General features: G+C 33.8%; 1 pseudogene across 1 annotated transcript; it reads left to right on the forward strand.

Annotated features, from left to right (window-relative positions):
• The first annotated feature begins 1467 nt into the window (after positions 1-1467).
• LOC145587631 (glutamine-dependent NAD(+) synthetase-like) lies at positions 1468-4877 on the forward strand (annotated as a pseudogene). Its single transcript, XR_014101333.1, has 7 exons — positions 1468-1744; positions 2272-2410; positions 2623-2799; positions 2966-3130; positions 3347-3442; positions 4225-4353; positions 4442-4877. The product of XR_014101333.1 is annotated as a glutamine-dependent NAD(+) synthetase-like (transcript).
• Positions 4878-5632: the final 755 nt, after the last annotated feature.

Genomic DNA, 5632 nt, shown 5'->3' on the forward strand with positions numbered 1-5632 from the left:
TGTAGTAATAATTCAGTTGTTTAATTCAGTCGCTTTATTTAATTAAATTGTAATAATATTTCAATCGATTTGTTTGGATTTTAGGTGAATTATAAGAAACCTTAAAGTTCTAATTTTGTGGAAATTATTCAATAGAAATTTCTTTTTGAACAATAATAGTTCAATCAAATTAATGTATGTAATTTCAATCTAACTACACTTTATTTATTCAAATTACATTATTTTAGTTTTAATCAAAGTAATTTTAGCCAAATTAATTATACAGGTCAAATTTAGAACCTGATTAGATAAATAAAGACGGGTTAGGGAAATCAATTTCTACTAGATTATTGCTTTGACTATTGTGTATAAAGGTATTCAGTTAATTTCAAGCACTCTTGAAGCTATTGTAGGAATATTGTGATGTATAAGAGGTCCAATCTTTATTTGTTAAGGCCATTATTTAGTGTGTATTAATGTTGATTTTGAGGAACATTTGCTTCAAGTTAAGGGAGAATTTTGCCTTGTGAAGCTGTCATTAGTAGAGTTTAGTTTCACTTGGAGTCTTGGATTGTAATCTATTTTTTCATTTTTCCCCCCTTTTGGATGCTATTGCCTTTCCCAACACCCCTGCCTGAAGCCCTAATGTCTTTTGTTCAGGGACTGGCCTGAACAAAATCAATTCAAAAGAGCCGAGAAACTAGTAAGGAGATTCACAAAAATAGGATGATAAGGAATGCAAAAACCGGCCACTTTTTAATAAAAATAAACAATGAAAATTTTGCAAAATTAATGAAAGTGAGGAGAGAGCAGTAAGTATGAAGCTTCGGCGTCTGACGGTGTAGAAGCCATTGACGAATGTCAAAGTCCCGAACAAAAGCAGGGCATCTTTAATGGTTTTTGATGTTGATGTTACTATGGTTTTGGGTTGGGAAGCAATTTGGGTTGGGCTTCGAGGCGGATGAGAGAAAGGAAGGGATGAAAGAGAAAGTAATGTAAAGTTGAAAGGTGAGTTAATAAAGTTAACAATAGTTAATATAATGTTCAATTTAACAAAAGAAAAATTTTAAAAATACCACCAACAATTATACCCATTTCTTTACGAAACCACTAACATACGCTACTCACATAAAAATTCCTGCAAATTTGAACAATTAAATTGTTGAATTTTAACCTAAACATCTACTTTTTGCAGAAATTAGAGAAAACAATGAGGTTGATCAAAGTTGTAACATGCAATTTGAATCAATGGGCAATGGATTTCGATTGCAATTTGAAGAATATTAAGGAATCAATTTCTAGGGCTAAACAAGCTGGCGCTACTATTCGCTTAGGCCCTGAGCTTGAAATCACTGGTTATGGCTGCGAAGATCATTTCTTAGAGCTTATCTCTCATGCGTAAGATTTTTCTTCAATTTCAATTAATTATTCATTTTATTCAAATTATATTTTACTGTAATTTTACTTTGATTACTCTAGTTTTAGATTGATAATTGGGTTATTAAAGTTGTTTTGTTTTTCTTATTTTATTTGATTTTATTTTGTTGCTCAGTTCTTGTCTTGTCTCATTGGATCATTTGACACTTTGGTAAAATAGGGTACATTATCTGATTAATGGGAAATATTGTGCTATAATGTCAGCAAATTGTTAATTTGTTATGTTTATTGTTTCATACTATGTGAATATGATATCCAAGTTTCCAACTGATAGCAAAGAGTTTGCAAAACGCATATTTTACACTGTGTTCATGGGAACGGAAAATAGGTACAACTAAATGCTACTCTATATAATTCCAAGCAATGTACTTTTTATTTATTTATTTTTTATTTTATTTTATTTTATTTATTTTTTTTTTTTTTTGTCTATCATACTAGTGCCAAGATGTATGCTCACTACTCAACTAGCACATCAATCACAACTATGATAAGACGATGAATTTCCATTGCTAAAGTGCTATTTCACGCTAGAGCAAAACTTCAAATATATTTTTGTTAATTTATATATCGAAGATGTTCTCTTGTGTCAATATACTCAAATCAACACTGGCTTGAACATTGCATATCTATAGTATGCAATGATAAGAGCTTCAAAAATGATTGAGCATGATGATTTTCCATTGTACATAGATGGCTATCATTTTATGATTCAAAATAGTAGTTATGAGAATAGGCACAATATGTCAAAGATTAGGGGTAAGGAATTTTGTAATACCCTGCCCACATTTTTTTCGGGGAGGTTGTTATTTAGATAATGTAATTTGATAATAATTGTCAATATAATCCTTTTTGCAGCTCCGAAACAACAAAATCACGTGCCAAAGAACTTGCAGATGAGATTGGGTCATGGCATCTTGATGTCTGCATAGACGGTGTTATTTCAGCCCTACTGACTTTGTTTCAGACACTAACAGGAATACGCCCTCGCTATAAGGTGATCACTGAAAAGACTATGAGAATAGGAGGGTGGATTTTGAAGTATGTACTTTATTAAGATTTCACCATTTATTTTAATATTGTTATAGTCTATAAATGATTCAGTGCGTTACTGTATTTTGCTTTTGAAAATAGCTAATTTTACAAATCTACAATAATGAAATGCTACTATAGATCTTTGAAATGATAAATGTCTTGGCTTTTATGCAGGTTGATGGAGGATCAAATGCTGAGAACTTAGGGCTACAGAACATTCAAGCTCGTATCAGAATGGTGTTGGCTTTCATGTTGGCATCGCTTATGCCTTGGGTTCATAGCAAATCTGGGTTTTATCTTGTCCTTGGTAGCTCCAATGTCGATGAGGCATTGCGTGGTTACTTGACAAAGGTGATCATTTTCTGGTCTGACCTCATGTCTTTAGTGTATAGTTGAAGTGTCTTGATTCTCTTCCATCATGACAAAACTAATCAAATTGTTAGTTGAATTTGTGTATATTTGTAGCTATTGCTCATCCATTGATTGTGCTATTAATACTTTTGGCTTTGTTTATTAGTATGATTGTAGCTCAGCCGACATAAATCCTATTGGAAGTATTAGTAAGACTGATCTTCGAGCATTCTTGCGATGGGCTGCTGTCCATCTTGGCTACTCTTCTTTGGCAGAGGTTGAAGCTGCTCCAACGGCTGAACTGGAGCCAATACGCTCAGATTACACATAGGTACTCTTTGGTAGATGTATCACTAAAATTCTTGTATGAAATGTTGCTACTTAGTTGTATCTCATTCATAATTCTTGTTGGTCCTCTTTCCTTTTTCTCTTATGACTTAAAATACTGGTAGTTAATTTGCTGATTTATTGAATACCCATTAATTTATAGTTTGCTATGCCAAGTAGATAGTTGATTATTAGTTTCTTTATTATGTTTTGTTCACAGCTGGATGAAGTGGACATGGGAATGACATATGAAGACCTTTCAGTTTATGGCCGATTGCGTAAAATTTATCGTTGTGGTCCAGTATCTATGTTCACGGTATGTATAACTTTGCTTGATATTGATGTACACATTTTGTTTTCCAATTTTCCTTCAACTATCTACAAGCAATAAGGTTGAGAGCGTCATAAGCATTGAATGATTTTGCGATTTGCATAGCGGAAGTTAACTTTATTTTGCTTTAATGACTAGATATTGCAGAATTCACAATCATTTACAATGTTTAATTGTTTAAAGCACAAGTCGTTGCACAGGATAAGTATGATATTGTCCTTTTAAGCTGAGCTTTTAGAAACTCTAGTTGGTTAAAAGCATGTTTTTTTGGGTGTATGCCGACCATGCTAATGTTTTGTTAGCAAGTAACAGCTTATTAACAGGTGCCAATGACAACTCAAAATGAATTTAATTGATGGGTAATTAGATGGTGTGAAGAAGTGAACTATATTGATAAAAAATTTAGTGTAACCTGTAGAGTGATAACTAGGATTTTGATTTTTCGCCTTCCTTGATCAGAATAGCAGTTGGTGATAATTTAGGTAACTGTGTTCTTTAAGAATTGAGCAAAAGATCTAACCTCATTCAAGGACATGAATTTCACGTATCGAAATCTGGAATATTTTAGTTGTCACCACTCACCAGTTTATGCCCAAGCGTACTTTGGGGCTTCCAGAAAATAATCTACAGTAATAGAATATAAATTGGATTAAAAGAAAATATGCATAATTTTCAGTCAAGTAAAAAAACTGTATTAATTTTAAAAAGTGATCCTTCACATTAGGGGTTGGCTTTTGCTATTTATCAATATTTTCAATTTCTTGCAGGATCTTTGCTTTAGACGGGGTTCAGTATTGACACCATCAGAAATTGCTGAGAAGGTGAAGTATTTCTTCAAGTACTACTCCATCAATCGACACAAGATGACTGTCCTTACGCCTTCCTACCATGCAGAGGTATCTTTTTCTGCTGAACACTGTTTTCTTGGCATAGGTTATGTTGTTGATTGTAATTTGTAAATCCTTATATATATTTGTTTTGAAGAGCTATTCACCAGAGGACAATAGGTTTGATCTGCGTCAATTCTTGTACAACTCGAGATGGCCATTTCAATTCCGCAAAATTGATGAGCTTGTTTTGTTAAGAAGATCAATGGTGATAAAGTTTTAGCAAATTCCAATGACAAAGATAAACCAGAACTTGTATCAGATCAGGTTGGTGGCATGGGAGTTGCAGCCGTTGGATCCGGAAACCCTAATGTGGGGTTTTAGTTAAAATTGCGTTAGCAACGCAAGTTCCTACTGCATTTTTAGCTTAGTTTAGTCATGATTCACAATTTTCACCTCACCTTGTACATAATTTATTCAGTCACTTACTGAAAATTTAAATACTTGTTAAATAATTACCAAAAATACAGGGTATTACAAAATGTGCCAGTGACTTTTATAGCCTTCATTATATAGTCATCAGTGCAAATAATTACCGAAAATACAGGGTATTACAATATATGCCAGTGACTTTTACAGCCTTCATTATACAGGGTATTTAAAATGCAACACTTCTCTTTCCCTTACTCTTCGGATCTGATTCTCTCATTTTGAATAGGCATCATGGGCAGCCTAAAATCTATTAGAAGTCGTAATAGATGCAGTTGGGATCAGCACCTTCCTCTTCCTATTCTTTGGTCTCAAAATCAGCTTATGTGGAGGCATTCTGGATAGTTGGAATGCCAGTATCCACGATAGGCTTTGATACCTGTTGTTGCTTCTACACAGGTTTAGGCCTCTATACCATATCCATTTCTCATTCCCTCTCTTACACATTATAGCTAGAGGTGTCAATTCGAATAACCGGATGGAGTTTGGGCCAGGTCTATTCGGGATGGGTATGTTCGATTCGGATATGTTCGGCTCAAAATTATTCTTTTAATTCTGATCGGGTAGGGTCGGATCAAATTCGGGCTACGATCTATCGAGTCCGGGTCGGGTCAACTCTAGATTGGTTCATGTTCGGTTCGGATAAATTCAGACCGTGTTTAAAACGGTTTTAACCGAGTTAATTTCAGGTTGTATGAATTTGGGTCGGGTTGATTTCGGTTTGGTCAAGTTCGGTTTGATTAAGATAAGGTTGATTCGTTGATTCATTAATTGGTCAATTTCAATTTAATCCCTTTCTGTGTTTGGCTGGATTTTAATAGAGTTGACTAAATTCATATCCAAATAAGGTTATTTTTAA

Source organism: Chenopodium album, chromosome 17 (genome assembly GCF_948465745.1).
Source record: "Chenopodium album chromosome 17, dcCheAlbu1.1, whole genome shotgun sequence".
NCBI classification, from domain to species: Eukaryota; Viridiplantae; Streptophyta; class Magnoliopsida; order Caryophyllales; family Amaranthaceae; genus Chenopodium; species Chenopodium album.